This window comes from Lithobates pipiens, unplaced genomic scaffold (genome assembly GCF_037356315.1).
Source record: "Lithobates pipiens isolate NorthernLeopardFrog02 unplaced genomic scaffold, aLitPip1_a1.2 Scaffold_13, whole genome shotgun sequence".
Taxonomy (NCBI): Eukaryota; Metazoa; Chordata; class Amphibia; order Anura; family Ranidae; genus Lithobates; species Lithobates pipiens.
The window spans coordinates 545,426,542-545,443,000 of NW_027507718.1; the positions used below are offsets into that span (position 1 = coordinate 545,426,542).

The following is a 16,459-nucleotide window of genomic DNA, read 5'->3' on the forward strand; positions in this document are numbered from 1 at the left end:
AGTACTTGGGGTTGTACGCACTGCCTGGCCACCACACCAACTTGCAACTTGTCATCCATTTTGTTTTTTTTCTTTTGGTCTAGGATTGAGAGTGCTATATACCCTAAGTCTGGAAAGGAGTACTGGGGTTGTACGCACTGCCTGGCCACCACACCAACTTGCAACTTGTCATCCATTTTTTTTTCTTTTGGTCTAGGATTGAGTGTGCTAACATTCCCTGAGTCCGGAAAGGAGTACTTGGGGTTGTACGCACTGCCTGGCCACCACACCAACTTGCAACTTGTCATCCATTTTATTTTTTTTTATTTTGGTCTAGGTTTGAGTGTGCTAACATTCCCTGAGTCCGGAAAGGAGTACTTGGGGTTGTACGCACTGCCTGGCCACCACACCAACTTGCAACTTGTCATCCATTTTTTTTTTCTTTTGGTCTAGGTTTGAGTGTGCTAACATACCCTGAGTCCGGAAAGGAGTACTTGGGGTTGTACGCACTGCCTGGCCACCACACCAACTTGCAACTTGTCATCCATTTTTTTTCTTTTGGTCTAGGTTTGAGTGTGCTAACATTCCCTGAGTCCGGAAAGGAGTACTTGGGGTTGTACGCACTGCCTGGCCACCACACCAACTTGCAACTTGTCATCCATTTTTTTTTTTTTCTTTTGGTCTAGGATTGAGTGTGCTAACATTCCCTGAGTCCGGAAAGGAGTACTTGGGGTTGTACGCACTGCCTGGCCACCACACCAACTTGCAACTTGTCATCCATTTTTTTTTCTTTTGGTCTAGGCTTCAGTGTGCTATATACCCTAAGTCTGGAAAGGAGTCATAGTTAGTAAGGTTGAATAAAGACACCAGTCCATCTAGTTCAACCTGAGTATCTACAATAGACCCTATCCCTGTACATTGCACACTCACATTGGTCCCTACCCTCAAGGCCCCCATTCATATACTAGGGCCAATTTTGGACAGAAGCCAATTAACCTACCTGCATGTCTTTGGATTGTGGGAGGAAACCGGAGTACCCGGAGGAAAACGCAGGCACAGGGAGAACATGCAAACTCTAGGCAGGTAGTGTCTTGTTTAGTATTTGAACCAGTGACCCTACTTACTGCTAGGTGAGAGTACTACCCACTACACCACTGGGCTGCCCCAGTGTGACAGAAAATATTGCAATGACCACCATTTTATTCTCTAGGGTGTTAGAAAAAAAAAAGTATAATGTTTGGGGGTCTAAGTAATTTTCTAGCAAAAAAAAACAAAAAACTGTTTTTAACTTGTAAACAATAAATCTCAGAAAGGGGCTCGGTCCTTAAGTGGTTGATGTGTTTTTCAAATGGGAAGCTGTGATTGGTGACAGTGATCAAAGCCCATCTGAACCATGTGATTAGCTGTGGCCAATCACAGCTGGCAACACAATTGTATACAATGGATGATGATAATAATAATAATATTAATAATAATAATAATAGATTTTATTTATAATGCATGAAAGGATTCTATACCAGTCCTTAAAAGGACTTTTGTGGACCTAATAGTAATAGCTAGTGATTAGACTGACTGTCCCTGCTCCACACAGCGTCCTGTCCCTACACTGACAAAAGACAGAATGTAAAATGGCCGCCAGATCAGGTCTATTTATAAGGTAGGGGGAATGTCCATGTGTTGAAATGTCTCAATTGGCTGTCCTGTACCCCATGATGGATGTGTCATGGGTCAAAGTTCTTCACAATGTAAACAAATATGTCTGCTGCGAACAGCGGCAGAAGTCCGCCGGTTTGGCGAATCGCGAACGAGCAAAGTTTGCCGCGATACGACCGCCAGGCCATCTATATATATATATATATATATATATATATATATATATATATAATAGATAGAGAGAGAGAACATTTATTGAGATAATATTAAAAACTAGTAGGTGCATATACAACTAAATATTTTTAAAATTATAAAACAATACAGTTGATATAGTCAGAATTGTTGGTCTAATTTTGTTTCGCCCGACGCGTTTCAGGATCTCAATAATAATCCCTTCATCAAGGTAATTTCTTTCAGGAGAAATCAAAATAAATACCAATCTATAATGCAGCATAATAAAACTTTGAGCATAGAAAACAATGGACAAAGAATGAGCATCGTAGGAGATGGAACAAGGATCACTCACCGATCAACTGGATACTGTACTTCAACACTGCCGCTATTTGAGTGTGTATAGAGGTATGATATACAAAAAGATAGAGAACTCATACATAGAGAGATGGATGATGAAGTAATGACCCCTCTGTGGTATCACAAACAACCAGATCTAAAGCTTTTTTTGGGTATGAGGTCTGGATCTGTGAAAGTCCTGGAGAGCGTGTTGAAGCTTAAAGGGGTCAAGAATAACAATCAGCTTACATGTGGCCCAAGCTGGCTGAAGTAGGACCTACCCGGTGCATCGGGATACCCAAGTATTCTGAAATGACAGACTCACCGGGGACAGAGGCTTTTGGAGAGAGCTACAAGCATTTAGGAAGATAGTCTTATGTAATACAAAGGAACATTATTAAGAAGGCTATGATGGTCTCTACCAGCTTGGGACTTGTGTATGTGAAAGGAATTCTGATTAATGAGATCTGGAAAGCCCTGGGTCTTTCACCCAATAGTTCACTGTGCTCAATAACACACCATTGTCTCCTAGAAAACTATTGGGGATGTGTTTCTACTTATGTGAATTGCAAGTTGGGAGTGAGGAGACGACAAGTCTACCCTGAAAGGTCAAATCTCTGGGTAAATGATTAGATAACTAGCTCATATGTTAATTAGGTTTCTGGTTACAGTTTGCATTGTCAGCCTGCTGTATATACTTGTGTGTCATCTCAAATAAATCAGTTCAGCAACCAAATGAGTATTGTCTTGTTTTCTGTCTGTTAGCGGTTGGAATAGCTGATATCTATATATTCAGAGTGGGAGGAAGTGGTATATGATGAAAGCACTCAAGCGGGGTGTGGGGCGTTTTGTTACAGATATGATACATGTGCATACATGTTTAGAAAATGTCTAAATAGCACAATTTCAAGAAATTTAAAGATTATCTTTGTGTATCCCCATCAATTAGTAAAAATTATCAATACACACTGGTGATGGTATATATATATATATATATATATATATATATATATATATATATATATATAGCTAATTACCTGCCATATTTGAGTTTACAAAAAAGAGAAGAGCTGGCCCAAATAAAAAAAAAAACAGGTACCAGGATGATGCCTGTAGCTGCAGGGATCATCCTGGTATAACCACTGCAACTCAAGGACATACAAGAACGTCCTTGGGTGGCAAGTGGTTAAAAGTCCGCCTTGGATTGTCTCAACTTTAGTGTTGCCAACCGTTAGTATTTTTACTGGCAGCCAGTAAAAAAAACAGGTACTTTTTCTCCTGCCAGTAAATGCCAGTAAGAGGAAAAGGGGTTGCCAGTAAAAAAATATGGCTGCAGCACTTGGCTCAGAACCGGGCATGCACAGCTCGGGTCTGGAGTTGGATAGGACCATCCAAGTGCCTGCTACAGTGTGTTTAGGTGGTACCGGTGGGGAAGGTGGGTCTGGCGGAGATGGTCAAGAAATAAACTCAGCGCTGGTTTGAGGAGAGACCCTGGAGGTGTACTCAGATCAAATAAATGTGATTAATAAAGTCTCTCAATAGGAGGAACAAAGTCCATAGCAACAGTCTATAAGATGAAGAGGGAGAGGAATCTATGTACCAGCACTAAGGGCAGCCAGTGTGAAGAGCTACACCAGCCTTTCTCAACCTTTTCAACACAGAGGAACCCTTGAAATAGTGCCCCGGTCTCGGGGAACCCCTGCTAAACATTGGAAATCTACAACTCATGATACATTAGTGTGATGGTCAGTGGGTAGAATGGTCCTCACACTTGTGGTCATTGGGAAGAATTACCTCCTTACACTTGTGGTCATTGGGAAGAATGGTCCTTACACTTGTGGTCATTGGGAAGAATAGTCCTCACACTTGTGGTCATTGGGAAGAATTACCTCCTTACAAATAGCTAAAAAGATGAATGGTGTCGGTTGGAACTTATGTGAGAGGCAGAAATTGCCGAATGCTGTAGAAACCCCCAGCAACCTTTGGAGGAACCCTAGGGTTTCACACAACCCTGGTTGAGAATCACTGGTCTAGAAGCAGCCTCTGCAATGAAACAAAGGAAAAGAAACACAGCGCCTCTAAGTGCAGTATTGGTAAACCATTTAATGATAAGTCAAAAGTGAAACTACTCACAAAGGGAGCAAAAAACACAAGCATGATAGTAATCCTGGAGCAAACTGTGTTTTTTCTCCTAAATATCCGTGTCTCTGAAGGCTGCGAATGCTGGAATCCACCTGCTTGAGCTGTCAGCTGCACTTCAGAGACACGGACATTTAGGAGAAAATGTGTTTATGCTCCTTTTGTGAGTAGTTTCACTTATGACTCCTCATTAGATGGCTTGCCAATACTGCCCTTAGAGGCGCTGCTTTTCTTTTCCTTTCTGGCGGAGACGGTGCCTGATGCATGTTGTGTGATGTCATGGTGCAAGGGAGCCGAGCGGAGTGGCCGGAGCCTTGTGTGCGGGTCTGTGGGACGGGAGCGAGGCAAGCCGGGAGCAGGACTGTCAGTGCTGTTTGGACTGGAGGGGACCGAGAGGACCACCTGGCACAGAGAGAGACTGTCATTGTGACCCAGGACGGGACGCGTCGGTGATCTGTGCTGCTGAACACTGCAGTCAGTGCCACCGTGAGGGTCCATTTCATGTGCGTGTGTGTCACCCATTCTAGAGTCCTGTCCCTGAGACACTTACTATTTTGAGATTAAAATAAAAAAAAAAAGCTTTTTGCCTATTTTTTTTTAGCAGAGACTCTAGAGAATAAAACGGCGATTGTTGCAATATTTTATGTCACACGTTATTTGCGCAGCTGCATTTTAAACGCAACTTTTTGGGAAAAGGGACACTTTCATGAATTAAAAAAAAACGAAACAGTAAAATTAGCCCAATTTTTTGCATAATGTGAAAGATAATGTTACGCCGAGTAAATAGATACCGAACATGTCACACTTTATAATTGCACGCACTCGTGGAATGATGACAAACTACGGTACCTAAAAATCTCAATAGGCGACGCTTTAAATTTTTTTTTTACGGTTACCAGGTTAGAGTTATGCCCCGTACACACGAGCGGACTTAAGTCCGACAGACTTCCAAAGGAGATCCGTCGGAGTTCTGCTGGAATTCCGACGGAGTTCTGACAGACTTTTCGGCCGAACGGACTTGGCCACACACAATCACACTAAACTCCGATGGATTCGAACGTGATGACGTACGACTGGACTCGAATAAGGAAGTTCATAGCCAGTAGCCAATAGCTGCCCTAGCGTCGGTTTTAGTCCGTCGGAGTAGCATACACACGAGCGGAGTTTTCGAAGGGGACCGGGTCCGGCGGAGTTCCGTCGGGAAAATTTGAAGCATGCTTCATTTCTAAAGTCCGTCAGACTTTGGCGAATCAAAAGTCCGTTGCAGCCCACACACGATCGGATAGTCTGACGGACTCGGTCCTTCGGTCTTTGGATGTTGAAAAGTCCGCTCGTGTGTACGGGGCATTACAGAGGAGGTCTAGTGCTAGAATTATTTCTCTCACTCTGATGATCGCGGCGATACCTCACATGTGTGATTTGAACACCGTTTACATATGCGGGCGTGACTTCCGTATGCATTTTCTTTGCTTCGCGAGCTCGCGGGGGCGGCGTGCGCTTTAAAAAAAATATATATTTTTTTTTATTTATTTTAAAATTAATAAACTAAATAAAAAAAATTTGATCACTATTATTGCTGTCACAAGGAATGAAAACATCCCTTGTGACAGTAATAGGTGGTGACAGGTACTCTTTATGGAGGGATCGGGGATCTCAAAGACCCCCCCACCCCTCCTTTACACTTCAAAGTATTCAGATTGCCATTTTCGGCGACTCTGAATACTGTATAAATTTTTTTAAATCCGGCGCCATTGGCAGCCGAGTAAACGGGAAGTGATGTCATGACGTCGCTTCCGTGTTTACAATTAGGAGACTGGAATGAAGCCTGCTGGTGCGGGCATCATCCCGGTATAACCCCCGGAAGCCGAGTACGCCCATCTGCGTACGCTCAGCGGGAAGGGGGTTAATATCTACCTTGAATCACATTGCTAATTGCATATTATGCTTATTTGTCGCCTAAATACTGAAATTCACACTTACAACTGTCATTTTGTAACTTTTGGAAATGCCAGTAAAGACTTGGCTGCGCCAGTGTTGGCATCAGTAAATTTCAATCTGATAGGTTGGCAACACCGACAGTGACGGATGAACGGACTGCAGAGGAATAAGATCCCTGAATGATTTACCACATCTGGTCAAAGGTAACCGAGGTTCATAGGACCTTCAGTGATCAGAAGAGTCAGCATTAGAGAGAAATAGAGAGACGGATTATTCTTACGGCATTTATCCAAAAGGAACCACCACCAACCGCGTTCACCAGATCCCTTCCAGGTCTGCCAACCCCACCCACGTGCCAACCAGCATTGGTAAAATTTGCAAAATTCTTTTTATTTTTTATACACCATCTTCAAAGTCTAGTTGTGTTAAGGTGACAATCCGGGGCTGAAGTGGTTAAAATAACAACGTGAAGCGCGGAGGATTTTACCCCCTTCCTGAACAAAATCACTTGTTTGCGATTCGGGCACTGCGCCGCTTTAACTGACAATTGCGCGGTCGTGCGACATTGTACCCAAACAAAAGTTGCATTCTTCCCCCCCCCCCCCCCCCCCACAAAGAGAGATTTATTTTGGTTGTATTTGATCACCTCTGCGGTTTTTATTTTTTACGCTAACAAAAAAAAAGCGTAAATTTTGAAAAAAAAAGCAATATTTTTGGCTATAATAAATATCCCCCAAAAATATGTATAAAAAACAAATTTATTTCTTAGTTTAGGCCTAAACTGAGAAATAAATTGGTTTTTTATATATATTTTTGGGGGATATTTATTATAGCAAAAAACATCGCTTTTATTTACGCTTTTTTTTTTTATAGTGTAAAAAATAAAATGAATATGTTGTCTACATATTTTTTGTAAAAAAAAACAAAAAAAAAACGCAATAAGCATATATTGATTGGTTTGCGCAAAAGCTATTCCATCTACAAAATAGGGAGTAGATTTTTTTTTGCATTTTTATAATAATTTCTTTTTTATTAGTAATGGCGGCGATCTGCAATTTTTATTGTGACTGCGACATCATGGCGGACACATCGGACACTCTTTTGGGACCATTGCCATTTATACAGAGATCAGTGCTATATAAATGCACTGATTACTGTGTAAATGACACTGGCAGTGAAGGGGTTAAACACTAGGGGGTGATGAAGAGGTTAAGTGTGTCTCTGTCATGTCGCTAGGCAGAACGAGGGAAATGCCTTGTTTACAAAAGGTATCGCCCTGTTCTGCCGCTCCGTGACACAATGGTAAGAGTGTTCCCTGGAAGTGTTTTCTAACTGTGCGTGGGGGGGGGGGGGGGTAGACTGACAGGAAGAACACAGAGATCTATGTTCTTGCCCCCAAGGAATAGAAGATCTCTGTGTACTTCCCTGTCAAAACGGGGATCTGCCTTGTTTACATTAGACAGACACCCCCCCCCCCCCGGTTCGGCCTCTCTGTGGAGTGATGGCGGGTAGACAGCAGACATCACGTCTGCCGGAAGCCGCAGCTTGGCTCATCCTCCCTGCAGCAGTCGCTCGCCCACAGTATCTATTGAACGAAATGACGTGCAGGTACGTTGTTTCGCACAATTGAGCCGCCCTGCCGCAGTATATAAGGAGGTAGGAGGTCTTTACTTCCTGCCCGCCGGCTGTCAAACGATGGCTGGGCGGCGCTGCTCTCGTTCTGGGTGGACGTCATATGACCGCACCCTGTTGCTAGGACACGGCACAACCCCGATCTGTGTAAAGAGCTGCGGCTCTTTAACCATGTGATCGGCTGTGTCCAATCACAGCCGGTTACATGTAAACACAGAGATGACGGTAATCGGTGCTCCTCGCCTCTCACTGACAGAGTGTGAGGAGAGGAGAGCCGATCAGCGGCATCTCCACGCAAGGGACATCTAGTGATGTAAGCAGGGCACTGATCATCAGTGCCCTGATTACAATTAAGTGCCACCAAAAATGTGTGCCCACCATTGCAAGCAATCAGTGCCGACCAGTACCCACAATTGTCATCAACCTGCGCCCACAAGTGCCAGCAATCAGTGGCCAGTAGGGATGAGCCGAACACCCCCCGGTTCGGTTCGCACCAGAACTTGCGAACGACCCCCCACGTTCGTTACGAACGTTAGAACCCCATTGAAGTCTATGGGACTCGAACGTTCGAAATGGAAAGTGCTAATTTTAACGGCTAATATGCAAGACACTGTCCTAAAAAGGGTTTGGGGACCTGCCTCCTGCCTCAGGGGACATGGGTCAATGCAAAATAAAGTTTTAAAAACGGCCGTTTTGGCGGGAGCACTGATTTTAATGACGATTAAAGTGAAAAAAAAAGTGAAATATTACTTTAAATATGGTGCCTGGGGGGTGTCTGTAGTATGCCTGTGAAGTGCCACGTGTTTCCCGTGTTTAGAACAGTCCCTGCACAAAATGACATTAAACGGAAATAACACCATTTAAAACTGCTTGCGGTTTTAATGTTATATCTGGTTCCTGCAATATGGTTGAAAATCATTGAGAAAAATGGCATGGGTAGCCCTCCCTGCCCATTACCAGCCTATTTGGGTCTTGTACGCATATTAAGGGGAACCCCGTACCCATATTAAAAAAAAGGAAATGCGTGTGGCCCCCAGGCCCTATATACTCAGAACAGCAGTATACAGGCGGTGCAAACAAGACAGGGACTGTGTAGGTTTGTTGTGTTAAGTTGAATCTGTTTGTAATTTTCAACCGGTACATTTTTAAAGTGTAGCTCCAGTCAAAAAAACTATTTTTAAGCTTTTTGGAAAACATAGGGAAGGGTTATCACCCCTGTATAATTTGTTTTGTCGTCCATCTTTTTTCATCTCACTTGCTGCTGTCTCCTTCCGTTTGCAAGTAGGAGATGTTTGTAAGTTGGATGTTTGAAAGTAGGGGCCTGCCCTATATTATAGCGGTATGTACTGGGTACAGAGCACGCAGACAGCACGCACTATCTCCTAACACTACTGACTGCAAGCTCTATTATTAACCACTTGACCACTGGGCACTTAAACACCCTTAATAACCAGACCAATTTTCAGCTTTCGGTGCCCTCACATTTTGAATGACAATTACTCAGTCATGCAACACTGGACCTAATAGGAAATGTTTGTCCTTTTTTTCACACAAATAGAGCTTTCTTTTGGTGGTATTTAATCACCTCTCAGTTTTTTATTTTTTGTGCTATAAAAGAAAAAAGACCGAAAATTCTGCGAAAAAATGAATTTTTCTTCGTTTCTGTTATAAAATTTAGCAGATTAGTAATTTTTTCTTCATAAATTTTGGCCAAAATTCATACTACTACATATCTTTGGTAAAAATAAGTACAAATTGGTGGATATTATTTGGTCTTTGTGAAAGTTATAGAGTCCACAAGCTATGGTGCCAATATCTGAAAATTGATCACACCTGAAGTACTGACGGCCTATTTCCTTTTTTTTTCCCACAAAATTGTCATATTATCAGGTTATTTCACACACACAGCATATGCATACCACAAATTACACCCCAAAACACATTCTGCTATTACTCCCGAGTACGGCGATACCACATGTGTGAGACTTTTACACAGCGTGGCCACATACAGAGGCCCAACATGCAGGGAGCGCCATCAGGCGTTCTGGAGCACCCAGGCCAATTCTGACATTTCTCTCCTACATGTAAAAATCATCATTTATTTGCTAGAAAATTACAGAGAACCCCAAAACATTATATATATAAGAGGGCCAGTATGGTGGCCCGTAATTATGGGAGGAGCCCGGAGGGTATATAACCAGACCTCCCACACCGTTCAGTGTCGATTCCAGTGCGCGGTAATACGTCACCAGGCCGACCGTTTGCTTCTTACTTCGTCTTAGTAAGCGCGTACATACACCATCGCTATCCCGTCTCCACTCGCAAAACCTTGCCGATCGTTACGCCTCGTCGTCACAGGTAGGACTATTCTCGTTATTCCTTACTCAAGTTGATATCAGTTCGCTAGCTTGTTTTCTTGGCTAAAGTTGTCTTAGGCTAGTATCTCTTTACGCTATCTTTCACGTACATTTTTCTTCTACCTGCCGTATTTCACCCGTACGTTCTCATTCTGTACTTGTTCACAGCTTCGTTAAAATCGTACGTTCTCATTCTGTACTCATTCACAGCTTTCGTAAAAATCGCACGTTTATTCTGTACTCGTTCACAGCTTTCGTTAAAATCGTACGTTCTCATTCTGTACTCGTTACCATGTTTTCTTTCGAAATCGCTCGGCCTGTAAATAAACCGAAACCAGTGCTACCCTTACACGGTTTCAAACATGCACCCCGCCTCAAGTTGGCCATCTACCCGCTCGTTCAGATCACAGACGCACTCCAGGCGGTCGTCAGGGGGGGAAATATAAATATATATATACACAATACCGCACCGGGTCTTATCACGTCATCGACAAACGGGCCAAATCTGTCACCAACCGTTCTTTCAGGGCTCACATCCAGCCCGGTTCTAATAGTCACGGCACAAGCTCTACGATGCTTTTCACCTTTCTCGAACCTAATTGCACGTTCATTCACAACTTCTACACCAAACCGCTCGTAGTTACGCACGGTCAACCCCACATAAATCATTTTCTTACCTTCTATCCTTCTAAACTTAACTGTCTTGCAACCACGGCAAGTCTTTCTGCATTTGGCTCACAAAACAGCCGAACGTCTCTAGTAGCAACACGGCTACTCATACGTTTTCTCTATCCCTGTTCCTCTTTTTAGGTCATTAAATTTGCCACTTGGTCCATCCTGCAAGAGGCTCAGACCACCCATTCCAGGTAAAAAAAAAAAAAAAAAAAAAAAGAAGGGGGGAGGGGGGTAGAATACAAGGTAACCTGGTTAGAGTTTTGCATTTCTTCACCAGGGGGTCGCCTATGGCCCCGAAACAGCTTGTAAACCCACCTTATTACTACTCCTGTATCACCCCGCTGTAGGTTTCACACAAATTCAGCCCTTGACCCAACAGAGTCACCAGCACCAGGGCTTCAAGGCAGGTGCATCGTTAGAAGGTATGAAAAAAAAAAAAAGAAAAAAAAAAAGTTCCTTTCTCTTACACACTTTCACAACATATTTTACCTCACACGCATAATTTTAAATTTTTGGGTCCGAGGCGTTAGCAACTGTCACATACTTCTACGCATTTCACTCTGTTTTCGGAGCACAAGCCTCCACTACGCAGACAAGGTCGCCTAAACCCCCATTCTTGCTGGCAGTGCAAGCAGTTAGCCGACCGAACACACGTCAATTTCTACAGACCGCAACATTCCTACTTAGCACACCAGACTTCCGTTACCTTCCCCGGTTCGCCCCGGGGATTCTGGTGCACTAGTCTGTGCCGAGCACAGTCGGACACCCGAGCTATCGGTTACCTAGCCAGTCACCTCCTGGCTCACCTCGGTGTCACGCATTCTTATGAGTTATAAATAAATTGTTTCACTCAAACAGCGCTCAAGCGCAAACCAACTGTCGCTATGGCTGTCACTCCCCCTGATTTTCCTACTTTATGCTTTCCTCGAAGTACCTTTCTGTCCCCTCCTGTATCCCCAACCTTTTCTTAAAACATATGCATTTCCCCTCTCGTTTAGCGGACACCATGTCGTTGGCCGGCAGCGACATCTCTTCCCCCGACCCGTCATCACCTGGGGCGGGTTCAACCAACGGTGACGGACAGCTCTACAGAGCCTGGACCATCCCGAAACTCACGGCAGAACTACGACGCAGGGATATCCCCTTCCCGGCTACAGCAAGAAAAGCCGAACTCTTCAAATTGCTATTCCCACCATCTACGCCAGCCCCATCAGATTCCCAGGCGTCCCTACACTCCATTGCATCAGCAGTTGCTCAGCTGCACTCCTTAGTGGCTTCACTGTCTTCAACAGTCTCCGATGTCCAGACCAGAGTAGTGTCTCTAGAAGAACGACAAGTGCTCCCCACATCACCCACCACTACCACCCCCATGCCAATACCGTTAGGTACGCCCCAGTACAGCTCCACCATCTTCCCGGCACATCTCGTCCCAGCTAACATTAGGAAGGACATTTTAGATGGCCGGGACGTCAATCTCGCGTCCCTCCTTATTTCGGTTCACGATGCAGCGGAGAACAAAGCCTATACATGGGGGGATGTCTCCGTCGTTCTAAAAGCGAAAGACCGTAGGCTCGCACGTAAGCTCACAGTCACTGAGTTCGTGCTCGCCTTTGGTATGGTTAGAGACATAATTTGCTCCCTCAACCCCAACAAAAGGGAAGAACTTGATCTGTATCTACACGCAGTGACGGATCTAGGTTATAGGTATGGAGGGAGCGCGTTCTACGACTACCACCGCTCCTTTTCGGCCAAAGCTGCTGCCAGGCTCAGTCAGTTTCAGTTGGCTACCGACTGGAGCGCAGTCGATACAGAACTATTCTGTCGCCATTTTGCGGGTCTACGCTCCCCACTGTGCACCAACTGCCAGTCGGCCACCCACACAACTAGCTGGTGTTCGGAAAACGAGGGCAGACGCCCCCCGTACTTTCCCCCCTTCTCAAACACAGCTCAGAGCGCAGGTACATCCACACAGCGCCCACAAGAGGACAAGTTAGGTCGACCCATTAAAACGCTAGGAGGAGCTCAAATTTGCAACAACTTCAATATCGGGGGTTGCCATTTCCCTCAATGCAGACTCCTCCACGTCTGCCTCACTTGCCACCAAGCTCACCCCAGAATCGCCTGCGGGATCAAAAAACCTAACCACACATGACTGAGCCGCATACACATCGGATGGCTGCACTTCTACCTCCTTTCACACCCATCACCCTCACTAGCAGCCTTCCTACTACAGGGTTTCACTGTAGGTTTCCACACGGGGTTTATCACTCTCCCAGACACCACCCACGAATGCAGAAATCTTCGGTCAGCAGCCACAGACGAAGAAGCGATCAACACCTTGCTACAAAATGAACTTGATCGGGGATACATGATCGGCCCCTTCTCACACCCACCTTTTTCTGTTTGGAGAGTCAGCCCTATCGGGCTCGTGAAAGGGAAATTCTCAAATAAACTTCGTTTAGTCTATGATTTGTCCGCGCCTCATTTTTCTCACGTACCTAGTTTAAATTCCCTTATACCCTCAGAGGAATTCGGTCTCAAATACTCCTCCGTAGACCTTGCCATCCAAACCATCCTCCGCTTAGGAGCTGGCGCCTGGCTGTCCAAAGCCGACATCGCGGACGCTTTTAAATTATTACCGATCCATCCATGCCTATGGCAATGGCACGGTGTCAAATGGAAGGACCAGTACTATTTCGCCACGAAATTGACCTTCGGCTCCAAAAGCAGTCCATGGCTCTTCGACACGTTCGCCCAGTGCCTGTCCTGGATCCTTTCACACCACGCGTCCTGTCAGAAAGTGATCCACTACTTGGACGACTTTCTGCTTATTGAGGAACCCGGGGAATCTCCAGTAGATCTTAATAGCCTTAGAGAAGTTTTTGCCAAACTCAATGTACCCATAGCGGAGAAGAAGGTGGAAGGCCCCGCACAACGCCTCACCTTCTTGGGTATCATCCTCGATACTCAAACCATGCAGGCCAGCTTACCTCTCGACAAACTAACCCGCATCAGGGAGGTCATCCATACCTTTACGATTACACAAGGGTGCACCAAGAGACAACTCCAGTCTTTGCTCGGGATGCTCAACTTCGCGGTAAGGATCATCCCCCAGGGTCGATCTTTTGTCTCCCGCCTCTTGGTATTTCTTTCCCAAGTACAAGACCCCGACCGTGTCTTCAGGCTAGATCAAGCAGCAACAGCCGATCTCAACATGTGGGACAATTTCTTAGCAAACTGGAACGGCATCTCAATGTTTATCCCATCAGTATCCTCCTCTTCACCCCAGATAGTCACTGATGCTGCAGCCTCCACAGGCTTTGCAGCGATCTTTGACCGTCACTGGTTCGCAGGCCCATGGCCGCCAGAGATTCTCGCAATCCCCGGCTTCAATCTATCATCCTCGCTATTCGAGCTATATCCTATAGTGGCTGCAGCACAAGCCTGGGGCAGTAGCTGGACAGGACAGACAGTTACGGTTGTCACAGACAATCAAGCCACAGCCAACATCATAAACAAAGGCCGTTCTAAGTCACTGGCCATAATGGCATTTCTTCGCAGGTTGGTACAATTGTCCCTTCAGCACCAGTTTAATCTTCTCTGCATCCACATCCCAGGCAAGTGTAATACCTTAGCTGATGCCCTGTCCCGCCTTAATTTCGAATCATTCTTTTCACAGGAACCTGGAGCCGACCCAACCATGACTACTATCCCACACTGGTCTCAGCTAACTCTTCATTGAATCCGTACCTATGCAATGCTACCAAGCTCATTAACCTTTCGTTATCCCACAACACGATCAAGGCCTATCGTGCTGCCTGGAAAATGTACAACAGATTCCTAGCAGCCTTTCCCGGGGCGAGCCCAGGCGATCTCCATCATATCCTCGCTTTCATTTCATACTGCCACACGCAGATGACTTTGGCTCACAACACTATCAGACTCTATCTGGCAGGCATCCAACATTTTATTTCTTTACAAGACCCCGCCAAACCGTCCTTATTCGCCGCTCATGCAGTCAAGACAATTCTGCGTGGTATTCTCAAACAGCAGCCGCCAGTCAGCAGCAAACGTCTTCCTGTGACCGGCACCATCTTTCGTGAGATATCACTCTTCCTCTCTCGTTCCCCTTTTGGCCCTTTTCCTAGCCTGGTCATTAAAGCAGCCATTTACCTAGCCTTCTATGGTTTTCTGCGCCCCAGCGAATTTACAGTCACCAGCTCTAGCGGTAAGAAGCTATGCAGACGGCACCTCACTCGCCACCAAACCTTCTTCACTTTACATTTAGAGGTATCTAAAACACAACAGGTGGGCCCAGGGACGGACATCAAGTTTTTTAAAACCTCCAATGCCTGGTGCCCCGTGGCCGTCTTGGACCAATTACTAGAGCACTTATCCGATCCATCACCCGACAGCCCGTTACTACCATTCCCGGTTAAACCACTTAGCTGTAATCAGTTTATCAGCCATGTCAAGATCCTCCTACGCAATATAGGCCTCGACCCAGCTCGTTATTCAGGACACTCTTTTCGTATCGGAGCAGCATCAGCAGCCTCACGCAACGGAGTTCCAGCACACGTAATCAGGAAGTTGGGAAGATGGAAATCCACTTGCTTCGCTCAGTACATTCCCGACCCACAGTCAGAAATGGCTCAAGCCTTCCGCGGCCTTGCTCTCTAAAACCTATTGTCTTACTATAATAAACTACTTTGTCCCTAAACCAAGTCTTTTGCGCCCTTCTCTTAGCATACCGCCCAGTAGCACAGGGCTCACTGCCCAGCTCAACTGGGTTTACCTTACTGCAGACCAGGGCACACTTCAGGTCTATTTTATGTTGTTCGTCATGTGGCGTGTTTATGTTTTCCTTCCATACCTTCAGGACGAAGGGTTTTGACCATAAATAAGAGGGCCAGTATGGTGGCCCGTAATTATGGGAGGAGCCCGGAGGGTATATAACCAGACCTCCCACACCGTTCAGTGTCGATTCCAGTGCGCGGTACCCTCCCACCCATTTCCCTTTCTCACAGCACTCAAGAAACAAGTTTCTCTACAGGAACAACCATTACTTTCTTCAGGTATGCGCCCTTCTCTTAGCATACCGCCCAGTAGCACAGGGCTCACTGCCCAGCTCAACTGGGTTTACCTTACTGCAGACCAGGGCACACTTCAGGTCTATTTTATGTTGTTCGTCATGTGGCGTGTTTATGTTTTCCTTCCATACCTTCAGGACGAAGGGTTTTGACCATAAATATTTTTTTTTAGCAAAGACCCTGGAGAATACAATGGTGGTCGTTGCAAATTTTTATCTCACACGGTATTTGCGCAGCAATTTTTCAAACGCGTTTTTTTGGGGGAAAAAACAGTTTTGTGCTTAAAAAACAAACAAAAAAAACAGTAAAGCTAGCCCAATGTTTGCATAAAGTGAAAGATGAAGTTATGCTGAGTAAATAGATATCAAACATGTCACTCTTCAAAATTGCACATGCCCGTGGAATGGCGCCAAACGTCGCTACTTAAAAAAATCCCCATAGGCGACGCTTAAAATTTTTTTTTACTGGTTACATGTTTTGAGTTGC

The 16,459-nt window shown here is 45.2% G+C and overlaps 1 protein-coding gene across 1 annotated transcript in view; it reads left to right on the plus strand.

Annotated features, from left to right (window-relative positions):
• Positions 1-6,467: 6,467 nt before the first annotated feature.
• Positions 6,468-16,459, plus strand: part of LOC143975804 (N-acetyltransferase 8F1-like) — a 261,344-nt gene continuing 251,352 nt past the window's right edge. Inside the window, exon 1 of the mRNA XM_077478348.1 lies at positions 6,468-6,587. The gene's annotated coding sequence lies outside the window, so the exon portion shown is untranslated. The remainder of the gene's footprint in view (positions 6,588-16,459) is intronic.